At 26.0% G+C, this 15436-nt stretch overlaps 1 protein-coding gene across 2 annotated transcripts in view; it reads left to right on the plus strand.

The window, feature by feature from the left end:
• The window catches only part of LOC132919660 (growth hormone secretagogue receptor type 1-like), a 168782-nt gene that overhangs the window by 114197 nt on the left and 39149 nt on the right, over window positions 1-15436 (plus strand). The gene's annotated exons all lie outside the window — the stretch shown is intronic.

The raw sequence follows: 15436 nt of genomic DNA on the forward strand, positions 1-15436 counted from the left end.
AGCCCCAACGCGTTCGGCACGCCGATCTTGTACACATGTATCCATCATTACACGGTAATCGTCATGCAAAATCCCTTTAGAAATATTTTTGCACACATTTAAATAAGGTATTGGTATTGTAAAGTATTTGAGTAATACTTGAATACCATTTCAAAAGTAATAAATAAATACAATTTTATATATTACCAATCAACAAGACGTGTTTGAGTACTTACGTCATAAATACTATTTTACTGCATCGAATATATTATTTTCAATGTTTTTTCTAATTTATGTATATTATTTAGAATTGTTATTAAAATTAACGATAACTTGCATAATATTATCATTTTACAAAATATGATGCTACTAATACGGCTGTTATTAATGTTTTGTACATCCAAAGTTTTTGAAGCGTAACAAACATTTATCTTTATGATACCATTGATGAATAACAATTCAATTTATTATATGTTAAATAATAAAATATTCGTTAAAAAATTTTTTTTCTTGATAATTATTTTAAATTTTAATATATACATATTGATACTTAGTTATAAAAAATATATATAAAAATATTAATATGATTATAAGATATAAAAACATAAAAGTTTCCAGTAATATTACAATTAGCAAATAATTTAAACTTGAATGAAAATAATATAATACAATATATTTATAAAACGCAATATTTATGTACTTGTATGTTGTTTGCCCATGAAAAATGAATATTTATTTGTTTGAAAGGTTGAAATTATTTACAGAAAATAAAATATTTATTTTAATTTAATATAATTTTGAACTTGTATTTTATACTTGGTCAAAATCATCCTAAATAATTTTTAGAAAATACATGTAGTTTAATTTTAATGAAGTTTCAAACAAGGTAAATTGTACTGAAATTATTTAATTTGTCACCGGCAATGCCTTGCAGGATCAACTATAATTAATAAATACATTTACAATATAAACTAAAACCGATGACTCTTGCAAATGCAGTTTTCAATGAATATTAATAACATCTTATAGATGTCAATAGATTCATGGACGACTTTTTATTATTTAATACATACATTTTAAATATTAAGAGTAATCCACCACGCATGATCATCACCATTTCTCCTTTAATAATAAATTTATTCAAATTATGATACTTAAAAACTTCTGGTTTTCAATTAAAATTTTTTTTTTTTTTTTTACTATTAATTATACAATCAATGATTTATTTAATTTTAATGTGAGTACCTAATTCAAAATTCAAACAAATATTTGTTTTTTTTTTTATTAAAATATTAATACTGATAGTATATAGATAGTTTTTAAAGTGGTTTTACCATTATATAAAATATATAAAATATTGGATCTAGTTAAGATCTTATTTACACTTAGAAAATTTTTACAAACTATTAATATCGATTGACTAATTACTAAAACTATTGAAACTACTAATCCATAGCACTGATATCTTAACCGACTTAACACATTGTCATTAAACTATTATTTATAGTACGCAAAGTTAAATAACTATTTCAGATAAATTTTCAAAAATATTATTCACTTAATAAGTTATAATAAAAAATAGAAGTTCTCATTTGAAAAGCAGAAGTTATCGTATCTTTAAAGGGAACTCCACTTTAGAACTACTAAAATCTCAAAATATATAAAAATTCCGAAAAATCAGATTCTGAACTACATTATTAAAAACCTGTTTGTTTGAGTATGCTTGGTGAATAATTCTGTAGCTGACTAATAGTAATATATTATTTTTATATTTAGATATTTTTACTATTGGTCACAAAAAATAAAATAGCGTTATTATGATTGAGTATAATTTCAGACTTGTATCTTATATAATATATTATAACAAATAATTTGTGTGTAAAAAATATGTGCATTTTACATGTAATAGAGTTTAAGAAGGGTTAAATCTATGGAGTGTGCAGCATCCACTCTTCGCTGACATTGCGATGTTTGTATACGGTTGACGACAATATAATTATAAGAATGTCGTGCAGTATTTACGTGTAGTATATTATATTATAATAAATAATTATAATTATTACATAACACGCAATTTGTGATCACGTTTATATGAATTTACGTGAAAAAATAAAGTCGTAGGTACATAGTCGGATTGTGGGCGTATAGTATAATATATTAAATATATGTATATAAATATGGCTGTTATTCCCCTGAGTGGATGATAAAAAGGTTATATATTTTCAGCAGAATCCCACAGGTTGACCACGCTTGATATTCTACTCCAACACTTCATTATAAATATATCATCCTACCAACTAGGTATTCGTTTATTGATATATATACTTTTTAATTCTGTATAATTTGTATATTTATTAGTTATTACATAAAAAAACTTACAATTTTTCCATTGAATATCAAATTTCGATGCTTATTGTAGGATTTTTTTTTTTAAATTGAAAATGTATTTTTCAATGTTTTTTAGTTTAATAGCCTTACTTATAACTATAATATTTTAATATAATTATGTACATCAGAGGATCTCCACTTGTGTGCATTTTCCATTAAGGTGGTAATAACAATAATAATTATTAAGAAATTAATTTATATTTTCAACACATTAAAATATGTACATTAACTCTTTTATCTACGTGGGTAGGTACCTAAACTAACCGGGTAAAAGTAATTTTCATAGTTCTTTTAAGTTTTTAACGCTACAATAAATTTCTGTTTACCATAACGTTTCGTACGCCTTTTGTTGGTATTTTATAATTCTAAAACAACAAAAACTCAACTTATTTTAACTCTTACTATTAGCAATTTTACACCATTTCTGAAATCAACATAAAATAACACTTAATAAATATGTATGAAATCGCAACATAATACACTTTCATTTTGTCGATATCTTACAGTACGTGTTTATATAAAAAAAAAAAACCATTTTATACGTGATTCATGCGATACAATAGTTGGTTTAAACAATATGTAAAAAAAAATGTCACAAATATTATGAAAACGACATAGGTTTTTTTTTATCGTTTATGAGGATATAGATAGATAAGAAAAAACGTCTTTCCTCGAGTTACTTTTGTATTTTTTAAAGTCGAAAAAAGGACTACGAGAAGAAGCATAATGATTTAGCCAATTTTGACGATATCTAGACGCCATGTAAGAAAGAAAAAAATTACCACTGAACACTCTAGGGACGAGTTTGTTTCAATAATCGTGTTGTTTTCTCATGACCCGCCGAGAAAAAATATAATAACATTTTATGGCATGCACTAATAATAATAATAATAAAAAAAAAATAAATAGAAGAAAAATAAACTTTTTACATTTTAAAATATTGATTCATTACTATTACAGTTAGTATATAGATATGTACCGTACATGACATATACTAATTAATCATACTTTGTTCTCACGATTTTCATTTTAATCTCTCACTGACCGTTACATTTTAATGGTAAAATAATAATAATACGAGTTGCGACGTACCTATTTAACGTCTTATTTAACCCTGCTGGATAGTGTATATTACAACAAATACACATTTTGTCTACTATAATATATCCGTATAATCGCGTAATACTGCAACGACGTCTTTATCTATGACCGTATCCAGAATGGAGAAAGAATAGATTTAAAAAAACACAGAAGACCCCTAAGGATTAGACCCCCAATTTTAACAAAATTACTAAGTATATAAAACAAAGCATTAAGCATTGTTTAAAACAAGCAATTTTAACAATATTTTTTCGTCGACCTGCAATTTTATTTATATAATATATTAAAGACGCGCCACACAAACACTACACTATTGAGTGTAAAAAAACTAAAAACAATATAAATATATTAGATATTTTTAATGTCTTGGTTTATTATGTTTACAGTTTATTAATTTAAAAATATATAAATTACACACTATTTTATGTACCCCCTTGTAACACCCATTACATTTTTTTATTAGCTAAATTTTAAATTTAAATTAATTATACAATTCAAATAAAAATGAGTTTGTAATAATTTGTGTTCTTGTTGTGATTTGGTAGGTCGGTTGGAAACAAATAATTTTCGTGATTAAATAAGAAAATAATAATAATAATAACAGCAGGAGTTATTTGCTTGTTTTCTCCTGATCTAAACATTTTATATTTTGCTTCTAAAAATTAATTAAAATCGAATTAAATGCGTGTTTTACTGAATCGAATTGCTTAATATTATTTTTTACTGTCTACGAGAATATAATTAATAGATTTAAATGTATTACTACAAAAACTATAGTGCTATTAAAAAATGTCCGAAGCAGTTAAAAAACGGAGTTAACACTGGATGATGATATCACAGTATTATAATTTATAATAGTTAAAATTCTGACAAAAATGCGATGTAGTTATAGTTTACGGACGTGTTAAATAATATAAGATCTTGGAAACTAGAGCAGTACTTTTTTTTAGTAGATAGATTATACGTATATTTGTGTTACTTGGATGTTCTTAGTGCAATGAATCGTACTTATAATATATAAATTATTTGTTCATCGAGTGCTTCACATACGGTACACCGTATTTGTTTTACACCGGTTGATGCATTTAAATCGAAGTTTAAATAAATGGACATGTAATTTTGGACTATTTAATGTTTTTGTACCTTAGTACAAAAAGGATAACAAGTCTATGATAATAGATTTGGAAAATATACAGGCTGTAATGAGTGTAATGAATTTAAAATTATAGTTATTAGTTTTTATTAATTAATATATATATATCAGAAGGTAGCTAATTTGTGAATCGCGTCTTTTTATAAAATCAAAATTTACTTATTATATTATTAATAATTTAAATTGTTTCGGTAAATATTTATAAAAATATATCAAATTATAAAAAATATATTTATAAGCATTTTGGCTCTTGATATCATTGTATTTATCCGTATAATTTGCGAATATATTCACGTTGGCCACCCCTGATATATTTTATTATACAATCATTTTGATCAATGAGTATTTTACAATTTGTAAAAATTGTTCAAGTAAATAAAAACTAAATTTTAAATATTTTGAATTTTCTAAGGATTGTAATTTATTTAAATTCATTATTTAAGGAAAAAATGGTGGATTGCTCTATGTATGTATAATATATATTACATAGGTACGCCGCCGTCGCTGATCGTTAATAATTTTATTTGACACATTATCGCGCAAGTACAACCCGTCTAAAGTATCGTGTAATTCAAAAAAATATATTACACCTAAACACGCGATGTTGTGGTACTCGGAGTAGCCATAAAAACATATTTGACGTAACACATATTGTATAGTTATAATATCATATGGTAAATACGCGTCGTTTGATCAAAACTTCGTATCATTCCGTTCGAACAGTTAATTTAATATCTCACTGTACGATAATAATATAATATTGTAATTATTGCTCGGATGAATTATTATTCGGTGTAATCGGTCGTGTATATAATATATTATATTCACTGCACGTATGTTACGATTTCTTTGTTTAAACAATTTCGTATTATTCGTATTAATCGCATTTATATAATATTACAATCGCGACGTGTAATATCGGTGTAGCGATTTATTGCGTTTACGTATGATAATATTGTGTACCTGTATGTAATATAATAGTATTTAGATCACGGATAATTATTATAATTATATTTTCACAAAACAGAGAGGCTGCAGATTTGGGAAAGAGAAAAACAGAAAGGAAAAATATTATAAACTTGGCTCAATATTAAGCTTTCCCGTCATCGTCGGTATACTATAAGCGGCGAGTGTCTCCTGCTGCTGTCGATGACATTTTTTTCGTAGTGATTTCACGAATAAATCAAAGATCGACACCAGGCGGTCTTCGGTGGTCGTGTACTCGTGTATTGTTCATAATAATAGGTTGGTAGGTAGATGATTTACTGTACTACTGCGAGCATACTACGACTATTGTAATTTAGTGTTCTGTGAAAACAATTAACGCGCGAAATATGACAAACATTCTTGGACCTGTCTATTACAAGAAAAACAATGAGGTGGTCCACGAAATCGTAGTTATTGCAATGCTGCATTTTTTATAGACATTATAATAACTTTTTTTTAAACTTTATTTTTTTTTTTTTGACGTTGATACCACATTTTTTATTTTGCATGGCCAAATTTAAGTAGGTAGAATACTTGATACTGCAACGTGTTATTAAAAACCATCGTTTTAAAATATGCGTTTTCTACCACGTCAAATAATAAACCGTCAAATAAACCTAAACGGAATGTATACAATAACAATAATACATAATGTATTTACTCGTATAATTTTCCAAAAGCAGTAAAATTCCGCTTCAAGGGTGGCGGTCAAGCAAATCATTTTTACTCATAATGTTCACTGCAGTCGTTAATTTTATTTTTATTCGGTTTTTTTTTTTATTATAAACCCGATTTCTTTTTATAGAATAAAACAGGCGTAGATTTGAAAATTTTAAATGGGGGAGAAGGATAAATTTATTTTCACAAAAAAATACAAATATAATTGTGCGTACCATTATGGAATTGTGTGTCATATATCATATATGTATTATATATTAATAAATAATGCATAATATACAATATGTTCAAAAGGAGGGGGGTTTGATTGTATGATTCTCATATCCGCAGCTTATTTTCAACAATGGTTGAATATTGTTAATTATATTTTTATCTCATTAAATGAGGTTATATTTGTTGTACAAACGATGAATCGTCAATCGTTTTCAAAAAAATTTAGAACATCCATAATCTATATTTTGTTTTTGGAGAAATTATATTTTCCGGTACCATGCATTATTAATATCATTATGCTCATATATTTGGTCAATGTAAATTAAAATTTATAGACTGATGCTAATAGACATTCATTGTCAATTTATCTTTGTTTATTTAAATTTGTATTTATTGTGTTTTTAATTATAATTTGAGACTTCTTTTTTATTGGTATAATTTGGTTTTTCTTCGATTTTTTTCTTTATTTTTGAGGTATATTGTAATCTGATGTTCATAATATAAGATGTTGATAATTGTTTCAAATATTTTTAAATTATAAATTATTTCGATATATTTTAATGGCGATGATAATTGATAATAATAATTTGAGTTGAATCCAGAGTGAAAACTTTCATAAGCGTAATACTAAGGGGAATTTTTTCTAAAAATATAATACATATTGGTATATTTTTGTACATGTGGGATTTGCGTACGCATGTAATTTTGTTCGTTTAGTAAATCACATATGTAAATGTTTACCTGCTATGATTCGTTTGAAAAAAAAAACCCAAATAATAACAATATAAATATGATTTTTGGTTTGACAAAATAAACTATTTACTATAAAAAAATAAATAAAACTTAAAATCAAGTGATCAATCATGTATTAGGTATTCATTCATTCATTGTAAATACCTAAATAAATACTGTAGGTATATAATTTATGGTATAATCAAAATTTTAAGTGTTAGCTGATCAATTTCCAAAGTATTGATATATGTATAAAATATACTTGAAATTAAAATAATTAAAATAATTCAATTCATATAAAAAAATAAATTTACCATTTACAACGCTAAATTCAACACTTATGTCATTAATATTATATTATATTATGTACAGTTTTCAGTGTTTGAATTTTTCGTACTGAAAACCATGTCGTCACAGAGTTTTCACTATTAAAAGGCAAGAAAAACTTCTTCGAAAAAGTATACCAAGTACTGTTATGAGCTATTTATAGAAACTTTCTGACTAAAAACTTTATGTCCAACTTTGATATACAAAATATAAAATTATAGTTAATATCAGTTTCGTCAACTTGTGAAATCGAAATTAAGTAGAAACTCTTTACGTATTCGATTGCATTATTCAACACAAAATCAATATTATGTTGTTCGACGTTCGTTATAAATTTAATGACCGGTACATAAAATAATAGCTTGGATTTCAAAAATTGCATTGTCTATAATATAGGTGTATTCACACAGAAAATATTATTACCGTATACACGTGTTCTAATGAATATTTGCAGCATTTTGACGTTTTGCCGTGTTATTATTTTATTTTTCTGAGGGAACAGAACAAACGAATTGTCGGACTTGACCTACAAGCGATCGCAGTAAAAACAAGCAAATCACATGATATGTAGGTTAACCCTACCTATAGTTTATCTATAGATGTATATTATGCATCTCCGAGGCTGGATCGGGTCCAGAAACTCGACGAGGCTCGTTGACGGGCGTGCCATTGTTTTCCGTCGGACGGGTACAACGCGGACTATAAAGGCGCACATCAAACGGAACGTTTGGCGGCGGCGCCTCGCGGACGCGTGTATTGCCGGAGTGACGAAAAACGATTGTCTGTGCGTGTTCGTACACCTATATAATATTATACGTAATACGTATACAGTGCGATCCTTTTACCGAAGATCACTTGTTATTTTTCAAAAGCGATTTAAGTCGTTTGGAAATAATTTTAATTTGTCTTTACAAAAACCACTTTAAAGATTATATATTTACATACAGTATATTTTTTTATACTTCATAATTTTTTATTATTTACTATTGTCATCGTTTTTATAGTTTCAACTTTTTTGAATAACAACACAGATTTTTAATTTCATACTTCTGATCAGAATATTATTTGATTGGCTATTATATATTATAAATATTTAAAGTTTATATGAGTGCCGAGTGGAAAACTGAATAGTAGTCAAAATGGTCCCATGGTCATTTTATTTCCTTTAACTGAAGAATCACTCGGTATACACTACTCAAAGAACACAAGGTTCGTCTTCAGAGTCTTCACCACACTCCCCCTGCCTCCTTGAGGGGGAACGTATACTCGTATCATTCGTTCTTTATACATAATATACCGGATTGCCATTTTTCCAGACTCCTCTGGCATTATTGTTTCTCTTTTAGTATTGTATAAATACTGCAGAGGTTGACGACGACATTTCTTTACAGTTTAAATATTTCGTTGTATTTTTTTTTTTTTTTTGACGTATAACAAACATAATATATAACTATATACCCGAATTTATTATGTAAACCGTAAACCTATATAACGTATGTGTACACTCGATATCGTTGTCAGCACGTATGTCTTTTTTCGGCGACGAGTTCTTCAGAAGTTACAGTGGCTGGTATTATATATATAGAGTCCTATGTAATCCATTTAACACTGTATAACAAGCGCTACACAATCCACCATTTGTGGCACGCCTATCATGCTCAAATTAAACGAAACACGTGTACATGACGTGATATCATCCCTACATGATATTTATATATCCATAGTTCATAGCTTTTTATTTATTTGGTATAACGAGCTTACTATAATTTTGTTTTTTAACGGCTTGAAACCTATTCTTGATTTAACCTAACCTAACCTAATCTGTTCTTATTTTCCAGATATTATATCACGGAAGATTCACCGTTTTCATATAATATATACGCCCTGCGAAAAACTGATATAAAAATATTAATATAGTCTAAAAATATCAAAATTAGAAAAGCGTTCATCAATTTTTGGAATTCTCCAGAGTACAAAAATATAAATTTGAATATTTAATTTTCATTATAAAAATTTAGAATTATTCATTAGCTTAAAATAATTTAAAATCTTAGAAAAAATAAACTAGCTCTTATAAAATATTATGTTAATGGAATGATTGATAAATGTTTAGTTGGTTCACGTTATATATATTATACACGTTATATATATTATATATATTATAGTGTCATTCCCTACGCCCAAAACGGCGTTTACGGGATGGACCGTTATTTTTTAAGCACGATTCTATTAACTCGTGTCTACATTAACTGTTGCGTTTCTCATTATATCTATTGACCATCAATGAGAAGTGCAGGCGAAACCTAATAATATGACCAAAAATGTATAATAACGCAACCTACGCATAGCTTAACGAGAATATCTTTATGTCCGAAAATGACTTCAATATGGTTTACATTTCCGAAACAATAAAAACAACAACATAAAAATCCATTTTTGGTCAATTATTGTAAAAGCAAAACTAACTGTCACATTAACTATGATATTTATTATACTTATATTTGTTTTCAATAGGATACATGAATGTCTGTTATTTCTAGTAAAACATATCGATGAGAATTATTTATAATAGCAATATGTAAAATAGGTATATGACATAAAACATGTAAATTTATTCAAACAAGAAAATTTGAATTTTAAGTTTTCATTCAACAATAAAAATATTTATATTACATTTATCGTTTAAATTAACAGAATAAAAATGATTTCTTTATAATATAAGTTAAGATAAAAATAAGACAATTATAATTTTATTTTTTCAGAAATATTAAGAATTAATGCAAACGAAATATACCTTTGATAAATTATTATTCGAATAATATGATATTAAAATGTTTTAATTTATTTTAAAAATTAATTAACCCCAAAGTTATTGAATTTTCAATACAAATTTACATAAAAAATATTCATGAAAGTTTATTTTAAAACAATGATCATTCCAAAGTTTGTATAATAGTAAAAACGATTTACTTGAGAAATATGTTTATAAATATGAACTAACCTAACCTAACCAATTTATAAATATTTTGATAAAGTCCCATTGTTTGTCTTCTAATATATTATCCCGGCATTTAAACGCAATTCAGCAATATACATTAAATTTTATCATTTATAATATACTTACTGATGAAAAATTAATGTTTAAATTCACTTATTATATTGTAATCAATGTTTTTTATAATTATATACAGTTTTAAATTCGGAAAGGAATAAGGAAGAATTATTAATTTTACGATAATATATACTCATACATTTTTTGTTGTTGTCTAGAGTCATAAATATTCTTAATTTTATTGTTGTAAGAATATAGATTAATTAATTAAAAATTTAATTTAGAATGTAAATTTTGTTTAAATTTTATCAGTAATACAAAAAAGTTATTATTTTATTAATCGGAAAGACAACAGACATGCATTACGCTTATTATTATTATTTTATTTGTTTAGTTGATGTGACTGATTAATTATATATTCTGATTTTATGTATGATTGACTTAAAACAAAATTATCAAACATAACTAAAGATGTTACAATGTTAGGTATTTTATATTCCCTTGAAATTTAATTTTAAAATGTATAAGTTATTGTTAACACTTATTAAGATTTAATGTGTTATAATATAGTAAAATGTCTTATAAATTAATTTTTCTAATTAGTATAAAAAGAACATAAAAGCGTTGCTGATGTAAATTGATACTCAAGATTTTAGTTTTCTCGGTTCACATAATATATTATCATTAAATGAAAATTATTCATTTTTATCTATCACAATACTTTCCAGCAGCTCACCAGAATGTATTGTGTCGATAAGGTTGTGTAGGTTTGTCACGAGCGATTTACTGCCTTTAAACTGTTTACTTTGCTGAATGTTTTTTTTTTTTTTAATACGTATGTATGTTCTATTGGGGTAAGGTTAGATAACTTTGTTTGTATCGTTTCACAATAAATCATTTTTTTTTTTTTTTGGAGTTTTTGTTACTGTACTATATAACGTCTATATTAAAATTTATTACAAACTTCTCATTAAAAGATACTATTTGAATGTCCTTCCGGTAGATACACGTTAAATAATTTTAAACTAAATTGGTTATAGAAATTAATATTAATTGATAAATTATTATTATTAAACTAATATGGAATATTTAGTAATTATTGTAACCAAACTTATAGTATTTCTCAAATGTTTGTTTGAAACTGTTAAAAAAAAACCTCAAAACAAATTATATTTTTAAATGTAATGATTATAAGCGTTTTTGAAAATAATTAAGCATCATTGAAAAATAATATCATAATATTTGTTAATAACAATAACAGTGTATACGTACAATAAAATAAAGTAGGTAAATCGTAATAAATAAAAGACGATTTAAATATTAAACACAGTGATATAATTTAGATAAATACGTTTTTACCCAGCTAATTTAAAATTTGAATCTCTTAATGTTTTGCAGTATTTGATTTTTAGCTTTTCAAAATCTTAATAAAAATCACGTTTAAACTTAATACGTTTCATACGTCATCTAAAAAACTGAGTACCTACAATTTAATAAATAATATTATTTATTATTTTAAACCAGATATCATATTTCACATCGTGTTGCTGCGGAATTTCTTTAAATTAATACGACGTAATTTTACAGGAAATATATTGCATTATTACGTTAAATAGTTTTTCGTTTTATTTATCTAAGTATGTGTTATTTTTTAAATTAAATTTAAGTACATACACTTTGAGTTTCAAAAAAAAGTAATCGGGAGTCAATACATCATGCAATATAAACTATAGCATTATAATATTGGAATCGTGTTAATATTATATCTCCGAAACGTAAATACGTGAGAAAAGTATAAAAATTCCTATCCGTGAACCATTTAACAGAATAATATAATATTATATTGTATTGGTCTATCGAAGATCAATATTTTGAAAGATACTATTTACAGTGCGCATCATTTATAAAATTATATGGGTAATGAAATGGCTGTTAATTATGCAAAGGTTTGGTAAATTATATTAATTTCATATCGTAAACATGTTAAGTTTCCATTAATAATGCTTTTAAATTATTTAAAAATAATAAGTTAACATCGTTATAATTAAAAAGGCAAATTAGCCTTAATTTAAACTTAAAATATCTATAAAAAAATGGTTGTATTTATATATTTTGTAGATTGTATATTTGTATGGTTTTACTAAAATTACTTCTGATGAATCTTTTATTAAATTTTCAAGACCTAGATACAAAACGTAAAGTTTTTATGAATTTCTAACTACAAAATAGTTTCAAAGAATTTGAAATTTTGACAAATCTTTAAATTTTGACCTTTTTATAGTATAAACTAGATCTAATTTTCTATACAAAATCACTTTTAAAGTCGGAAAATGAGGCATTTTATCAACTAGCTATCGTGTACACATACATAAAAATAAAAATACACGTCATTGTAAAATCAATGTATTAATCGTTCTATTTAGAATCTAAAATAATCTATAGCATATTGCTTTATGTTCTATAGGTAGTATTTCTGTGTGTTTCACGCTATAGCCGTTGACTAGTTTCACAAATTGTATGTTTGTATTAACTAAATTATTAAATCAAGGACTATTTATTTGTTTATTGGTATTTAAAGTCATTTTAGCTAAAATCAGCTTTTATATACATACAACAAAATGAAACAGTTTAATCACAATTGTAGATATGTGTACATTTAACGTATCTTTTTTTTTTCAAATTTACAACTAAGTTGTTCCAACAACAATTTATTTAAAACTGGTTAAATTTAAACGTTTTTTTTTTAAAAATTTAACTTTTTGACTAGTTAATACTCATTTTTGTGGTAATTATGATCGTATTTATCGACGTGTAGTTGGGGCTCGCATTTCGACCGTTTTTCCTGTATATAATACAATGACCGATGATAATAAAATTGACGTGACCGCCGCTGGACACCAAATATTTGAACACGGCGTTCGAATTGGCAAGTGTACGCGCGGTTTTTTCTGTTTTGTCTAATGGGAAACGCATTTATTTGGCACGATTGATGTGCTGTAGGCGCCATACGAGAATACTACGTCGACGGTGAAACAAATGATGATAATAATGTATCGTAATGTGATTATAAATTTGTTTTTGCGCGAGGCATTCGATTAAAACGTTATACCACAACCACGCGTTAAAATAATATGTTGACGGGGACAACAAACATTATAATATTATTGTGTGAATAGCGACAAGCCAAATTTGTTCTTTTTTTTTTTTTTAATCATCATTATTCGTAGTCAGCGGTCTCCGTCGTGCCGTCGTAATATTATCATGGTCGTCATTGAGTTTCAGGCTTTAGAAGGGATTTTTTTTTTTTTTAGTCCTCCTAGCCCTATCAGAAAATACACTGTTTTTAACAGTCTTATAAAGAAACCAGCAGGATTGTTTTCAAGGAAACAAATTGAATACAAACGGATTTTATATACTCGTGAATGTTATGGTTTGTCCAATTACTGTAGTGGTTTTATATATCTTTTAATCACAATGTCGTATACATAATATAAATATATATTATTGTGAAAGAGTCCATACCCCTGCAAGTATATTATGTATTTTATTTGAAACGGGGCCGACAATATAATTAAATATATATATATATGTGTGTGTGTGTTAATAGTTTCAATCAGATTGTGATAATGACATCATGTCGGTGGTTGATGTGAAAAAATGAACACATTTCTTTTGATATAAAAATAAAAAATAAACTGATCCATAATACTGTATACAACAATTGGAGAGGCGTGGGCTTTGGGACAAAAGACTGAAAACTATAAAAATGTATATAATCGTGTTAATTTTAATTCAGTATTATTATAAATTACCAATTATAATATATTACGTACCAAATAATACGATAATAATAAAGTGTCTTTTTACGAGTTGTTAGAATTTTGGTAAGAATTTTTTAGTTTTTTAATAAGACATTTTACGTTTTATTACGTACATTTATTGGAGTTTTTGTCAATTTATCTCAATTTGTCATATTTTTATTCTGTAACGACTTTTGGTATAAAAACTTTATTTTCCAAAAGACAATGTTTACAATAATGGCTATAAAAATATTTTATTAGTTTACACAGCAGATCGAATATATGTAAGTATACAAGCCATTGGGGGAGAAAAAAGACTTGATAATTCATTATAGTCGAGTGATTAACATTATAAAATTACAACATCGAGAAATCGCCGTCATCCCTTAATTATGATTCGAGTATGAGCCATAAGAAATCTTAATATAATATATCAAAGTCACCAAAAGCAGTACGTTTTGAAGTAAAAATAATATTATCACGTCGATCAACGTTCGCAACTATATTATAACAATATACAGACTAATATACAGACCAATATACTAGTCTGTAATAGAAGAGTTAGAAGAAAAAAAAATTTTGGTACAGGTTCAACATCAATCAAAGCATTCCTATTGTTACTTAAGTGTAAAATGTGTCATTTGAGAATTTCTTTTTTTACAAAATAATATTTATAGTTGCATTTATGTATATCAGTAAACTTTCCGTGCGCACGTCTGTGTTGCGTTTGACACACGGTAGTCATGTACAGATGAAACGTGTATTTGTCAAAATGTTGTGGGTTAAAAAACGAGTAGTCCTGCACGCAATAGTACCAACTACCGATATAATACACTCAATTTTAAATTAATCAGCTCAGACATGTTCATTCATATGCCGGACAGACTCGTATACGGATATACCTTATACACTTACGTCTCATATTATTTTATATTGTATATAAATATTAATTAGTATATCATACATAAATATATATATAAGCGTGTATAATACATCCTGTACAATAATATATTAAATATCACACCA

Source organism: Rhopalosiphum padi, chromosome 2 (genome assembly GCF_020882245.1).
Source record: "Rhopalosiphum padi isolate XX-2018 chromosome 2, ASM2088224v1, whole genome shotgun sequence".
Lineage (NCBI taxonomy): Eukaryota > Metazoa > Arthropoda > Insecta > Hemiptera > Aphididae > Rhopalosiphum > Rhopalosiphum padi.